Source organism: Lithobates pipiens, unplaced genomic scaffold (assembly GCF_037356315.1).
Source record: "Lithobates pipiens isolate NorthernLeopardFrog02 unplaced genomic scaffold, aLitPip1_a1.2 Scaffold_27, whole genome shotgun sequence".
Lineage (NCBI taxonomy): Eukaryota > Metazoa > Chordata > Amphibia > Anura > Ranidae > Lithobates > Lithobates pipiens.
The window spans coordinates 18,280,373-18,296,638 of record NW_027507788.1 but is presented as its reverse complement, the minus strand read 5'-3'; the positions used below and the strand labels follow the sequence as shown (position 1 = coordinate 18,296,638).

The 16,266-nt window shown below is 45.5% G+C and overlaps 1 protein-coding gene across 1 annotated transcript in view; it reads right to left on the bottom strand.

The window, feature by feature from the left end:
- The window catches only part of LOC143933374 (B-cell receptor CD22-like), a 131,132-nt gene that overhangs the window by 69,697 nt on the left and 45,169 nt on the right, over positions 1–16,266 (bottom strand). The gene's annotated exons all lie outside the window — the stretch shown is intronic.

Below are 16,266 nucleotides of genomic sequence, written 5' to 3'. Positions count from 1 at the left end.
ATTTGATAGTATACAACCCCTGGCAAAAAGTATGGATTCACCACTCTTGGAAAATGTTCATGCAATTGTTTAACTACCTCAATTTTGGGCGCTTTCACCCCCTTCCTGTCCAGGCCATTTTTCAGCTTTCAGCGCACTGATGGGCACTGATAGGCAGCACTGATGAGCACTGATAGGCAGTACTGGTGGGCACTGATAGGTGGCAGTGGTGGGCACTGATAGGTAGCAGTGGTGGCCACTGATAGGTGGCACTGATGAGTACTGATAGGCAGTACCAATGGGCACTGATAGTGGAGGCACTAATATGCCACACTGATGGGCACTGATGTGCCGCACTGATGGGCACTGATAGGCAGTACTGGTGGGCACTGATAGGCAGTACTGGTGGGCACTGATAGGCAGCAGTGGTGGGCACTGATAGGTGGCACTGATGAGCACTGATAGGCAGTACTGGTGGGCACTGTTAGGCAGCAGAGGTGGGCACTGATAGGCAGCAGTGGTGGGCACTGATAGGTGGCACTGATGAGCACTAATAGGCAGTACTGGTGGGCACTGATAGGTAGTACTGGTGGGCACTGATAGGCAGCAGCGTTGGGCACTGATAGGCAGCAGTGGGGGCACTGATAGGCGGCACGGATAGGCATCACTAATGGCGGTGCTGAGCACTGATGGGCAGCACTAATGGGCACTGATGAGCGGTACTGATGGGCAGTACTGATGAGCAGGCACTGATGAGCGGTACTGATGGGCACAGGTGGGAGGCACTGATGGGCAGTACTGATAATCAGGCACTGATGAACACTGACTGGCATCACTTATGGGCACTGATTGGTGGCACTGATGGGTACAGATTGGTGGCACTGATGGGCAGCGCTGATGAGCACTGATGGGCAGCACTAATGGGTACTGATGAGCGGTACTGATGGGCACTGATGGGAGGCACTGATGGGCAGTACTGATGGGCACTGAAAGGCATCACTAGTGGACACTGATAAGCAGGCACTGATGGGCACCGACTGGCATCCCTTATGAGCACTGATTGGTGGCACTGATGGGCACAGATTGGTGGCACTGATGGTCGCTGCTGGGGCTTTCTTGTAATCAGGGCACTGATGATCAGTGCCCTGATTACCTGCCCAGGTCTCCCTTGCGAGGAGATGTGGCTGATCGGCACTCCTCACCACACACTCTGTCAGTGTGAGGAGAGGAGAGCTGATTCACAGCACTTCCGTATTTATATGTGACTGGCTGTGATTGGACACAACCGATCACATGGTTAAAGAGTTTCCTAGCAACATGGCATTCCCACAGTCTCCGCGCTGTGCGCCTCCCATGGGCGAGCAACAGCAGCTGTTCTGGGGCACCGTCATATGATGCCCTTCCAGAATGAGAGCTGCACCGTCTGTCCGTCATTTGACAGTGGGCGGGCAGCAAATGGTTAAAAAAGAAGTATGGGTATTTTTATTTTTATTTTTTTTTAGATTTATACTTACCTAGGTGGATGCAGCATCAGCCCGATGCTGCATCTGTCCCTCTAAAGCTGCGTACACACGAGCGGAGTTTCCGTCAGAAAAAGTCAGACGGGAGCTTTTCATCGTATATTCCGATCGTGTGTATGCCCCATTGGACTTTTTAACGTTGAAAATTCTGACGGACCTAGAAATAGAACATGTTCTAAATTTTTCCAACGGAACAAATTCCTATCGGGAAAACCGCTCGTCTGTATGCTGTTCCGACGTACCAAAAACGACGCATGCTCAGAAGCAAGTACGAGACGGCAGCTGTTGGCTACTGGCTATTGAACTTCCGTTTTCTAGTCCCGTCGTACGTGTTGTACGTCAAACTTGTGGTGTGACAGCTTGAGAGCTGTCGGAATTGGTGTGACAGCTTGAGCGGAATTCCGTCTGAATTCCGTCTGAGAATCCTTCAGAGTTTATTCTGACGGAAAAAAAACGCTTGTGTGTACGCGGCATAACACTGAGAACTGAGAGATCGAACACCACCGATCGCTCAGGTCTCACAGCTCCGTGAGCAGAGAGCCGCTGACTGTCGAATGCGAATTCAGTTAAAAATTTGCATCTGAATCGCACCTGAACCAGTGAACAGAAATGCACCGGACTCCAGACTGAAAACCACAGCCTCATATGTGTGAACCCGGCCTAAATCTTCGGAGGTCAATGGGTTCCAAAACAAGGAGAAGGTTCCTTCCTATTGGTTGCTATGCTCTCCTGACTTGCAGCACTTTGCGCATCATACACTAATACTAGAGGATGCATTCTCAGCAACTAGCTGTCCTTGTGTGCAAGATGCCTAATGCATTCAACTGGTATTAAAAATGAATGGACGTGCTTGGTGCGATACGGAGGTGGGAAATTGCGTCCCGTACTAAAGAAGGTTTTGCATTTACAGAGGGTGAAAGTATTGGACACGTCACCATTTTTCTGGGTAAATATATTTCTAAAGGTGCTATTGACATGGAATGTTCACCACATGTTGGTAACAACCCATGCAATCCATACATACAAAGACACCAAAACAAATAAGTTCTGAAATGAAGTTATGTGTAATAAAATGGAAAGACACAGAGAAAAAGTATTGAACACATGAAGGTGCCAAAAGGCATGGAAAGCCAAGATACCAGCTGAAATCTATCAATAATTATAAAGCAATCCTGCCCCTTGTCAGTGCAAAGTAATATCAGCTGGTTGAACTCAACTAATAGCCTACATAAAGGTGTCTCATTACCAAGGTGTCACACAAGAAACGTCTCATGATGGGTAAAAGCAAAGAGCTCTCTCAAGACCTTGACAATCTTAGGCCGCGTACACACTTGCGGATTGTCTGCCCAACTAAGTTCGTCAGACAATCCGACAGACAGTCCGTTCAAATTTTGAATGAACGGACTTGACCACACACGATGAACAGACAGTCCGCTGAAAGCGTGCGCAATGACGTGTACAGCACGTACGACGGGACTAGAAAAACGACGTCCAATACACTGCAATGCAACCTTTGGCTGTGTAAATCCTTTCTGAGCATGCGCCATACTTAGTCCGTCCAACTTGCCTACACACGAGCGGACTGTCCGCTGAAACCAAGTTTGGACGGACAAAATTACGGAAATTCCGTAAGACTTTGTTCGTCAGACAGTCCGCTGAAAAAGTCCGCTGAAGCCCACACACGAGCGGATTGTCCGCTGAAACACGTTTCAGCGGACTAAGTTGGACAGACAATCCGCCTGTGTGCACGCGGCCTTATTGTTGCAAAACCTACTGATGGCATTGTTTACTGAAGGATTTTCTAAACTTCTGAATGCTCCCAGTGAGCACTGTTGGTGCCATAATCTGAAAGTGGAAAGAACATAATTTCACCATAAAGCGGCCGCGACCAGGTTCTCCTCGCAAGATTTCTGAGAGAGAGGAGTGAGAATTATCAGAAGACTTGTCTAAGAGCCAAGGACCACTTGTGGGGAGCTTCAGAAAGACCTGGAATTAGCAGGTACAATTGTTTCACAGAAAACAATAAGTAATGCACTCAACCGCCGTGGCTTGTATATACACCCACCACATAACACTCATTACTGAAGAAAAACCATGTTGAAGCTTGTTTCAAGTTTGCTGCACAACATTTAGACAAGCCTGTGAAATACTGGGGGAATACAGTCTGCAAATCTTTGGATGCCATAATACACACCATGTTTGGAGGTAAAATGGCATATCACCCCAAAAACACCCCCATACCAACAGTGAAGTTTGGAGGTGGGAACCTTATGGTTTGGGGCTGTTTTTCAACATACGGTACTGGCAACATTCATATCATTGAAGGAAGGATGAATGGAAAAATGTACCAAGACATTCTTGATAAAAATCTGCTACCATCTACCAGGATTACGAAGATGAAAAGAGGGAGGACATTTCACCAAGACAATGATTCCAAACACAAAGCCAAGGAAACTCTCAACTGGTTTCAAAGAAAATAAAGCTGCTAGAATGGCCCAGCAAATCACCTGGCTTCAATCCAATGGAAAACCCATGGAAAGAACTAAGGGTCGGTTCACACTAGGACGACTTGTCAGACGACTTAGCTGCCTGACAAGTAGCGTCCCGCTCTGTACAGTGGAACCGTCGCTCCGACTTAGAAAAAGGTTCCTGTACGACTTTGGGGGCGACTTGCATTGACTTCTATACAGAAGTCGTTTTGCAAGTCGCCGCAGCGGTCGCATCTGGGTCGCCTGAGGCAGTTGCACTGTAAGTCGTGCTGCCTCAGTGTGAACCAACCCTTAAGATCAGAGTTCATAGAAGAGGCCCACAGAACCTTCAAGATTTGAAGACTGTTTGTGTGGAAGAACGGGCCAAAATCACACCTGAGCAACGCATGCGACCAGTTTCTCCATACAGGGGGTGTCTTGAAGCCGTCATTACCAACAAAGGATTTTGTACAAAGTTTTACATAAACTTCAGTTAGCATGTTCAATACTTTCTCCCTGTGCCATTCCATGTTATTACACAGAACTTCATTTCTGAACTTATTTGTTTTGGTGTCTTTGTATGTATGGATTGCATGGGTTGTTACCGACATGTGGTGAACATTTCATGTCAATAGCACCTTTAGAAATAATTGTACCTAGAAAAATGGTGAGGTGTTCAGTACTTATTTTACTCGCTTTATATGCTGGGTCGTTTTTCACACAAAACCGCCTTAGGTCAAATGGTAGCATGCTTTACAACAAATACAGGATAAAAAGGACCTAATACATACCGTTTTTATCTTTATTTTGCACTCCTTTCCATGTGCAGTGATCTATATCTGAGGTTATACATTCACTTCCTCTAATGAGGTTTTCAGTATCTATATGGTGTTCAGCTGCCTGTTTCCTAACATCTTGTAGGGTCTTTAACAATGTAGTGATTGGTGCTAAAAGTCTTCTAAAGTGTGTCAAGCCAAAAAATTTTATTTTATGTTTTGTTAAGTAAGGAAGGAATAAATTGTCTGTGGGGGTTTTAATGCCATCTAGGGCTCCTTATGCCCCGTACACACGATTGGACTAGGTGGACAAACCGCCGGACTTTGCAGCAGAGGTCCGCCGGACTTTCTGAACGAGAGGACCTGCCCATACATGACCGGACTTTTCCGGCGGGAGTCCGCCGGACTTTTGAAATGAACGGACTTGCCCACACACGGAGAAAAGTCCGTTCATTTTGAACGCGGCTCCAGGTAGACGGGACTAGCGAAGGAGGTTAAAGTCGCCGCCTCCATCGGCGAGATTGATACGTCGCTGGCCCCGGCACCTGGTATGGACTTAAAGGGAAGCACTACACTGAAAAAACGGCGTGGGGGTCCCCCCCAAAGTCCATATCAGACCCTTATCCGAGCACGCAGCCTGGCCAGTCAGGAAAGCGGGTGGGGACGAGCGAGCGCCCCCGCCCCCTCTTGAGCCGTACCAGGCCGCGTGCCCTCAACATGGGGGGGGTGCTTTGGGGAAGGGGGGCTCTGCTTTCCAGGCTACGTGCACGGATAAGGATCTGATATGGACTTTGGGGGTACCCCCACACCGTTTTTTCAGTGTAGGCTTCCCCTTTAAGTCCATACCAGGCGACGGGGCTCGCGAGGTGTCAATCTCGCCGATGGAAGCGGCGACATTGACTTCCTTTGCTAGTCCCGTCTACCTGGAGCCGCGTTCAAAATGAACGGACGTTTCTCCGTGTGTGGGCAAGTCCATTCATTTCAAAAGTCCGGCGGAATAGCGCACAGATGGGCGGATTGTCCGCTGGACTCTGCAGTTTTGAGTCAAAACTTCTTTCTAAGTCTGCCGGAAGCCCAAACACGGGCGGATTGTCCGGCGGACTCTGGTCCTCCAAACCAAGTCCGCCAGATAGTTTGATCGTGTGTACGCGGCATAAGGGAGATTTTCCCTCACTTCCTGTCCTGTTGACAACATTTTTTCTAGATAGGAAGTGAAGAAACCTCTGCAACAGTCACACAACAATAAAAATCTAACAGGATACATTCAGTAGGCGCTGGGACTTCCATGCTTATCCATACAGAACAGTAAAGAGAAAATTACATTTATTTGGAGAGCTTACTGACTACTGGTCAGGCAGATCACATGCAAATAGGGCTACCCTCTGATGACTGTCCAAGGAATGCCACTTAGAGCATAAACCAGAGCACCCGAGCAAAGTCATAAAGGAGTCCAAAACTGCTTTCATGATCCACAAATTGGGCAATGCATTTTTGGGGGCAAAGCACACTCCCCATTCATCACGGCTACAAGATAATACAAATATGGAAAAAAAATATATAAAAATTTACAGTTTTGTTTTTGTAGTGATCTTGTACCCAAAATGAAGGGGGGGGGGGGGGGTTGCATTTTGGCCCTGAACTGCAGTGAAAATTTGTAAATCATTAACCCCCTCCGAGGCCGGCCGTGCACAAATATGTGGTCCTACTGGACTGGGCTTTTTTCCATGGGGCCGCAAATTTGTGTATTTCCCTTTGTGTTGGGAGTGCGGCGCACAGAGACTGGGGTCTTACGGAGAGCACCGGGCCTGTACTAATGATCGGGAGCCAAAACTCCTGATTCTGGGTCACCTGATCTCTGTGGTAGCCTTTGATTGGCTATCACAGGGATCAGTCACTGTGAAGTCTGTCTTTCTTTCTCTTTGGATGGAGGAGAGAGATGCTTAGTATCTCTTTCACTCTCCTTACAGAGGAAAAAATAATAATAATAAAAAACTGATTACAAAAAAATACCCAGAAAGGTTCAGTTTAAAAAAAAAAAAAAAAAATGTCACACTGACCTCCTCTGTGCAGTTGGTTTTGCACAGAGTGGCCCAAATCCTCCTCTTCTGGGGTCCCTCATTGGCGCTCCTGGCTCCTCCTCGAGTGTCCTGTTGGAGAGCCTCTCTCCCTAGGGGGCACTCGTGCGGGCGCGCTCCCGTGTCCCGCTGCTGCGTCCATTGACACAGACAGCAGCACTCAGCCCCGCCCCTGGCTCCCGCGTCATTGGATTTGATTGGCAGCAGCAGGAACCAATGGCTTGCACTGCTATCAATCTATCCAATCCGGAGCTGGTGTGCTTGTCCCCATCGCTGGAAAGGCCGGGTTTGGGTAAGTAAAAGGGAGGCTCTGGGGGGGCTGCTGCATCACAGGAGGTTTTTCACCTTAATGCATAGAATTAAAGGATTTACAACCTCTTTAATTGTAACAGATGAAATTAGAAGCTGATTGGCTACTATTCACAGCTGATTCAGATTTTTGTAAATCAACCTTTATGTGTCCCAAGTTGCTGCAGTGTGAACCGGGGCTTATAAAAGGGCCCTGGAACGGGAGTAAAGAGAGGGCCCTAGGTCCAATGGAAAGGTCCCCGGCAGATAGGGGCTCTTCTTGCCCCTGAATCTCCTCTTCCCCACAATCTATCCACTGACACAACAACCTTTCCCACTTATTCTCACCTTCCCAGTCTTCCCTGTTCTGAAATGTGCATACTATTGGTATATTTTTATCAATAAATTTTTATTCATTTTTAACTGAGTACAGATGTGAACATTACATTCCACGTTTTAAAACATATGCATTTTGTGTTAATACAGTAGATTTTAGAGATATGAGTCAAATAGCTACTATGTTATTGACAAAGAACACATCTGATATTTATAGAACCGTACATGCCGCCGCCTCTCCCCGGTCACCCCATCGGGACCTGTCTGTGCCCCGGAGAGAGGGGCAGCACCAACTGCTCCCTATTTGCATATGAACAGATATCTTACTATATATGGAACTGATTTTGCTTCAGTAGTTACATTCACAGAGAGCCTTAGGCTCTAACATAGGAGAATAAAACATACTAAGCCCTTGTACACACGGTCAGTGATTCCGACGGAATGTGTCCGATCGGCCCATTTTGTCGGCTATTCCGACTGTGTGTGGTCTCCATCGGACTGTTTCCATCGGAGTATCCGACTGACCAAGTTTTCCAACTTGTCCATAAAATTTTCCTACAAAATGCTCCGATCGGACATACTCCGATCATGTGTAGAGAATTCCGATTGGACAAAGTGCCACGCATGCTCAGATCAAATTCCTACACCAAAGCTATTGGCTACTAGCATGAACGTAATCCCGTCGTAATGAAATAACGTAATTGCGTCGGATTTTCCGACAACTTTGTCCGACCGTGTGTATGCAACAGTTTCGGACAAAATCCGTCGGACAAAATCCGACGGATTTGGTTGTCGGAATCTCCAACCGTGTGTACAAGGGCTAACAGAGAGCTAGCTCTCAAATCCACCAAAAGAAAAAGGGAAACATTTTTTTCTTAACTTTATATGTAATACCGTCACTTGGGCCTTCCTGGAGGGGTCTGAATTTATGTATTAAAGGTTAATACTCCCCGCCTGTTTCTGGTCCGTCTGATTTATTTATGGCTTATGCACTTTATCCCTTTCATGACTAAGCCTATTTCTGACAGTTGGTGTTTACAAGTTAAAATCCCTATTTTTTGCTAGAAAATTACTTAGAAAATTACTTAGAACCCCCAAACATTATATATATATATATATATATATATATATATATATATATATATATATATATATATATTTTAGTAGAGAATCTAGAGAATAAAATGGCGATTGTTGCAATATTTTATGTCACACGGTTAGTTATCCCAATTTTTTTCTATAATGTAAAAGATGATGTTACGCTGAGTAAATAGATACCAAACATGTCACACTTTATAATTGCGCGCACTCGTGGGATGGCGACAAACTTTGGTACCTAAAAATCTCCATAGGCGACACTTTAAACTTTTTTTCTGGTTACCAGGTTAGAGTTAAGGAAGCGGCGGATTTTAGATCGGGCCTTCCGGTGGGACGGGAGGCCCGGGAAGAGAGGCGAGAGGGGGGGACGTCCCCTTCGGTATATATGCGGGCGTGACTTCTGTATGCATTTTCTTCGTTGTGCGAGCTCATGGTGACGGGGGCGCTTTGAACATTTTTTTTCCTTATTTATTTTTATATTATTGAATTGTGTTTTTAAAAATATATATATATATATATATCACTTTTATTGCTGTCACAAGGAATGTAAACATCCTTTGTGACAGTAATAGGTGGTGACAGGTACTCTTTAAAGAGACCCCCAATCCCTCCTTTGCACGACAAAGTATTCAGATCACCGAAAACGGTGTATCTGAATACTGTATATTTTTTTAAATCCACCACCATTGGCAGCCGAGTAAACAGGAAGTGACGTTGTGACGTCCTTTCCGTGTTTACATCCAGGAGACTGGAACGAAGCCGTTTCCGGCTTTATTCCAGTCTGTCACTAGCTGCCGGAAGCGGCGGATGTTCAATCAGGCCTTCCGGTGGGACGGGAGGCCCGGAAAGAGCGGCGGGAGATGGCGGGAGGTGGCTGAGGGGGACGTCCCCTCCCGCTCCTCCCGTATAACAGCCAGAGCGGCTTTTAGCCGCATCGATTGTTATACCTGGAAAACCGATCTCCTGCTCTAAACAATGCAGCTGCGGGCATCATCCCGGTATAACCCCCGAAAGCCGAGTACGCACGACTGCTTACGCTCGGCGGGAGGGGGTTATACCAGTCTATCCATGTTTTCCAACAAAAAAGAAACCCTTCTGTGGATGCCAACATGCTCTCATAAGTGTATTGAATAGATAGTGTGCGAAGAGCCTCATTCATTTCCGGAGGGTTAGGTGATTTCCATAGTCTAAAGCCCCATACACACGATCGGACTTTGTACAAACTTTCCCGTGGACTTTTGTACAAAGGGCGTGGTCCACAAGTTTGTATTGCATACACACGGTCGGACTTTTTGACAACAAACACGAACGTGGTGACGTCACAACGTACGGACGCCACTTCAAAAGAGGACGTTCAATGACTCCAGCGCCACCTTTGGTCAACTTCTGTATTGTAGTCTGATCGTTTGCATAGGCTCTGAGCATGCGTGTTTGTACCTTGTACAAAAGTCCGATGCTTTTGCATACACACGGTCGGACTTTGCTCCATCGGACTTCTGTTGTCAAAAAGTTTGTCCGTTCGCACAGACAACAAAAGTCCGATGAAAACAGAAAAAGTTTGTCCGATGGAGCGTACACACAGTCGGATGTTGCTCCAAAACGGCTAATTTGCATGTTTGTTGTCAAAAAGTCCGACCGTGTGTACGGGCCTTAAGTATTACTAATTTGGCCTCTAAGAATATGTGCGTAGTAAATTTCCTTTGAATCGGTGGCATGTCCTCAATCCCAAGGTTTAAGATAGCTAGGGAGGGTGAATATGGTATGGATAATCCTGTCACTTAGCGGTGTATCTTGAAAATGCCAGACCAAAACCCAGCTAGCTTGCCATAAGTCCATAAAATATGAAAGATGGTACCTGACTGTGCACAGTTCCTCCAACATGGGGTGTAGAGGGGTCAAATTTGGCTATTCTGTACAGAGTCAGATACCATCTCTGTGTTATCTTATGGGATAGTTCCCAAAGGTTGGTACATTTAGTGGCTGCGTATGCGTGTTGTATAGCTTTGTTCCATTGTGCGTCTGAGAATGATTCATGGAGATCTCTCTCCCATGCCAACATGGAATTTGTTTTCATGAATATGGACTTGTCCTTCAAGTAATTATAAAACAGTGAGATGCCTCCTGTACGAAGCAAGGTAAATATCGATCTTCCAAAATCAATTAAATTTAGTGATGCTATTATTTTTGGGATACTGTTCCGAAGTTGGCAGTCCATGTTCTGATTGCAACGTTGTAAAAGTTTTTAGAAGATTATCTGTATATAGATCAGATATCTTCGCTATACCCTGTTGTTTCCATCTGTCTAGGTTCAAGTCAGGCACCATCAAGGCCAATGTGGACGTGGGTAATAGTAGGGGAGAGGTAGGAGTAGACAGAGATTTAAACATCACCAATGTTTTCCAGGATAGTAAAGATGCTATAACTGGAGGAGGGAAGTATGTGGGCTTAGATTTAAGGTGAGGGTAAGCTAGGAGATAGTTAAATAAGTTACCACCTGGTACCAGAGTTTCCTCAATGGATGCCCAGAGTGGGGTGGGTTGGTTCGGGAACCATCCTTTAATTTGAGCTAGAATTGCAGCAACATGGTAATCTGAAAAAAACGGTAAGCCCACGCCTCCAGCCTTCCTTGTTTTTTTAAGTTTGGAGAAGGCACTCCTGGCCTTTTTGCCTTCCCAAAGATATTTAGTAAGTAGGGTCTGCTGTAGGGTCTGAAAGAATTTTTGGGGTATGGGTATGGGTACTGTGCGGTATATATAAAGGATTTGGGGTAGAATTTGCATTTTGAAGGCTGCCAGGCTTCCATACTTTTGATATATTGATAATAAATAATAAAACATATTAGTATTATTCTGTATAATATAATATAATATAATGATAATAATAATAATAATAATAATAATAATAATAATAATAATAATAATAATAATATTATAATAAGAGTACTGTTGAGATTAAAGTCTAAACATTCCAAAGATCTTTACATAAAATATATAAAAATATAGAATTAAACTTTTTAACTATAGTTGACCTGAACTAACTTGTAAGGAGCAAAATAAATCCAAGTCAACCTAATTAGACAGAACACAAACTATTTATCATAAAATGTTTTATTGGGATCAGATAAGACAAAATGTAAAATTTTTCAAGTATAAAACAGATGCAAAAAATATCATCTCACAGTTACATACTCATACCAATATATACATAGACATAGTAGGGAAAATACACTAATTACTTGTATTTTCTTCTGATAGAGGTCATTTTCATACAAGCTAATATTGCTTTTAGTGTAATCAAAACTGAAATAGTCAGGGTCGGCTCAATGAAATGGTGGAGTATATTGAAAGGTCAAACTTTATTTTTAAATTTTGGACAGAGTAGGGAAGGGTTAGAACCCCTGACAGTCTTTTACTTCTTTTGGTATCCCCATACCTTATAACTGTTTGAGATTGGAACAAGGGACATCTATTAGTGATGGGAAATACAAAATTCCCGGGTTGTCACCAGAACATAGGGAGAGGGGTAAAGCTTCCAATTAGGGAACACATGTTCTAGTGAAAACTATTTAAGTGGGGAATCCCCTTACTTTATAGAGATTTCCTCTAGCTTCCTGTTGAGTTGCCGGGAAAGGAAATGGAAGGAAATCTCTCTTGTGGGACACAGGCAACTGAACATAAACTTATAGGAATTTTGCCCTTTCCTGCTCTATCAATAACTAAAGTGTGGTGTATGTATACAGTATGTATATATATATATATATATATATATATATATATATATATATATAGCAAATATAGATGATGCCCATAAATCCATTGATCCTGAGATGGGTCACAGTTTGAATCTGTGCTTGTGAAGGGACATAGATGGGATCTTCTTCATATTGTAATTAAATAGCAGAGGTCATCTTCAGTTAAAACACATCAAAATGATCAGTAGATGAGGGTCAATCAACAGCTGAAGTTATGTAATAATCTCAACCCTGCCCCCTCCCACCCTTTCCCGAAAACTTCTTGTTGGTAAATAAGGCCACCTATTACATCAAAGATTGAGATCTGCATGTGATTTCAGCTGCTGATACCACTGAATCTTCTGCCCTTTTTAACACTTGGGTATTGTTGTTCAGAGCCAGATCACCCACAAGCCAACCTAGACATGGCCCAGCGGGACATGTGTGAATACTGAGGTCCATTCTACATGGACGATTCTAACATGGAATTCTCTCTCTAGCCTGTAGTGCTACCAGAGTTCCCTCACTAGTCACAGGGGAATGAGGAAGAAATATCTTGTTGGCTTGGTTGGCAAGGGAGCGACTTCATAGAGTTAGGTGGTTTATGGCAGTCTGTTGCAGGAGAGTTGTCACCAGTGACAGGATCACTCACGTGCCATGGTCCTAAGTGTGAAAGATGGATAACATTTAGGTGCTTCTGCCTGCATGGCCACTGACATTGTAGTAGAGCAGCCTGGGGTTCCTCCAGAAGTTGCTAGGGGTTCCTTGAGCTGTGGCTGATGGACCACCTCACCTCACCTTTGATGATGCCTACAGAGTTCAAGGTTCAGCACCACTGAAGCATGACACCAAATATCTTTTTAGCTGGCTTTAAGGGTGCACACCACTTTAAGAGGGACATTCTTCCTATTGACCACCAATAGAAGGAGCATTTTTCCTATTGAGCCCTGCTGATTTGGTTTTAGTAAGGGTTCCTCGAGATATGAAAATTATTTTTGGGGTTCCTCTAGGGTTAAAAAGTTGAGAAAGCTTGTGGTAGAGTGTCCATTTACTTCCCACAGGCCCCTTCATCTTCTTTCCTACAACTCCCTGGGTTTCTGGGCGCCCCAGAAACTGCTGCATTCCCTCAGCAGCTCAGAGAGGCCATATCTGATGAGGAACAGGAATCTGGACAAGTGATCTGCAGCCAGATGTGTAGCCTTCCACTGACAGGACTGGTGTGTGGGCAACTGAGCAGGAGTCTAACAGCATGCAGCTTCTTTGGAAATGACCCAGCTACTGTGCACAGTCCTTCCCCAATTGTTACCAGAATACTGCAATTTTTGTGGGGTGCCCCCCATGTCCTTGGGCTCTTGATTACTCCAGCTGTTCTCCTGTTCTGCCAGATGCTACTTATGAGGATAATTACTGGTAACTGTGTTCTATACTATTTAACCAGGGTAGTGATTATCATCTAGATCAGCCTTTCTCAAACTTTTCAACACAGAGGAACCTTGAAATAGTTCTCTGGTCTCAGGGAACCCCTGCTAAAAATTAGAAATCTACAACTCATGATACATTAGTGTGTTGCTCAGTGGGAAGAATGCTCCTCACACTTGTGGTCATTGGGAAGAATTACCTCCTTACAAATAGCTAAAAAGATCAATGGGGTAGATGGGAACTTATCTGAGAGGTAGAAATGGCCCAATACTGAAGGAACCCCTAGAAACCTCTGGAGGAACCCTGGTTGAGAATCACTGATCTAGACTCTCATATGCTATAGAGTATTCTAGAAGCTACCGTATATACTCAAGTATAAGCCGAGATTTTCAGCCCCTTTTTTTTGGCTGAAAGTGCCCCCCTCGGCTTATACTCGAGTCACGCAGATCGGCGACCATTCCACTATTCAAAAGCCGCGCCTCCCTGTCTGTGATAGGCGGAACACTCAATTTCCCAGCAGTCAGTGTTCCGCCTATCACGGACATCCGCTCATTCTCATACTACGGACGAGGATGAGAGGATGTCCGTGATAGGAGGAACACTGACTGCTGGGAAATTGAGTGTTCCGCCTATCACAGACAGAGAGGCGCGGCTTTTGAACAGTGGAATGGCTGCCGTCTGTCAGACGAGGAGGAGAGGTGCGGCACGGCATGGCACACAGAGGCTGCAGAAGGCAAAGAGACAGGTAGGCTGCGATGGACACAGGGAGGGACGGGACACAGGCATGGACGGGACACAGGCATGGACGGGACACAGGCATGGACGGGACACAGGCATGGACGCATGGACGGGACACAGGCATGGACGGGACACAGGCATGGACACATGGACGGGACACAGGCATGGACGGGACACAGGCATGGACGGGACACAGGGATGGACACAGGGATGGACGGGACACAGGGATGTAACAGTAGCTGCTGCATGTCTCACCCTCGGCTTATACACGAGTCAATAAGTTTTCCCAGTTTTTTGTGGTAAATTAGGGGCCTCGGCTTATATTCGGATCGACCTATACTCGAGTATATACGGTATGCTATTGAGTGTCATGTTATTTTGATTAAGCCACACAGACACTGCAGTGTATGCATGCTCTTCATCTTTCTGGCCGTATTTTGCATTATTGATTCTATATATATATATCTATATGCAGCTGTTTACTACACTGAAAGTTACAGTTACTTCCTGTCTGATCATCCATCCTGTTCTAGCATCAGAGATCACAAACTTTGCTAAATATCCAATTCACAAAAGATTAACCACTTCCATCAATTTGCTATAGGCCAGTGGTTCAGTTATCCTAACTGGACGTCATATGATGTCCTTCGGGATAAAAGCCGCAGCGCGCCCGTGGGGGCGCGCATCGAGACGATGGTTGGTGCGGTGTGTCAGTCTGACACACCACTACACCGATCTCAGTAAAGAGCCTCCAATGAGGCTGTCCAATCACAGCCGATCACAACGTAAACAAGAAAAGCCATTGATCGGCTTTTCCTCACTCGCGTCTGACAGACGCAATTAGATGAGAGCCGATCGGCGGCTCTCCTGACGGGGGGGTCTGCGCTATTTACAAGCGTAGCCCCCCCTCGGATGCCCACACTGGGCCACCAGGGAAGCCACCAGGACCACCAGGGAAGGGGGCAACATGTGGATGGCCAGGTATGCACTCCATGGCCATCCACGTGTGCAAATGAATGCCCAATCTGTGCCAATCAGTGCCCACAAATGGGCACTGACTGGCATCATTATCTAACAAGTTACATCAGTGATTCCCAGCAATGCCACCCATCAGTATCATCTGTGCCACCCATCAGTGTCCATGAATGCCACCTATCAGAGCCCATTCGTGCCCATCAGTGCTCACCTATCAGTGCCCATCAGTACCCACCGGTGCCACCTATCAGTGCCACCAATAAGTACCCATCAGTGCTGCCTACGAGTGCCCATGAGTATCCATCAGTACCACCTATGAGTGCCCATCAGTGCTGCATACCAATGCCACCTACCAGTGCCCATCAGTGCTGCCTATCAGTGCCCATCATCAATGCCTGTCATTGCCACCTCACCAGTACAACCTCATTGGTGCCACCTCATCGGTGCCCATCAGTGCTGCCTTATCAGTACCAGTCAGTGCAGCCATATCAGTGCCCATCATTGAAGAAGAAAACATACTTATTTACAAAAACATTTAACAGAAACAAAGAAAAACGTTGGTGTTTTTTTATTTGTCGTGCAAAAAATAAAAATCGCAGAGGTGATCAAATACCACCAAAAGAAAGCTCTATTTGTGGGAACAAAATCATAAATAATTTGTTTGGCTACAGTGTTGCATGACCTCGCAATTGTTATTCAAATTGCGACAGCGCTGAAAGCTGAAAATTGGCTTGTGTTTGATGGGCACTTTGAGGCTGCAATTGATGGGCACAGTGAGGCTCCATTTGATGGGCACAGTGAGGCTCCATTTGATGGGCACGGTGAGGCTCCATTTTATGGGCACGGTGAGGCTCCATTTGATGG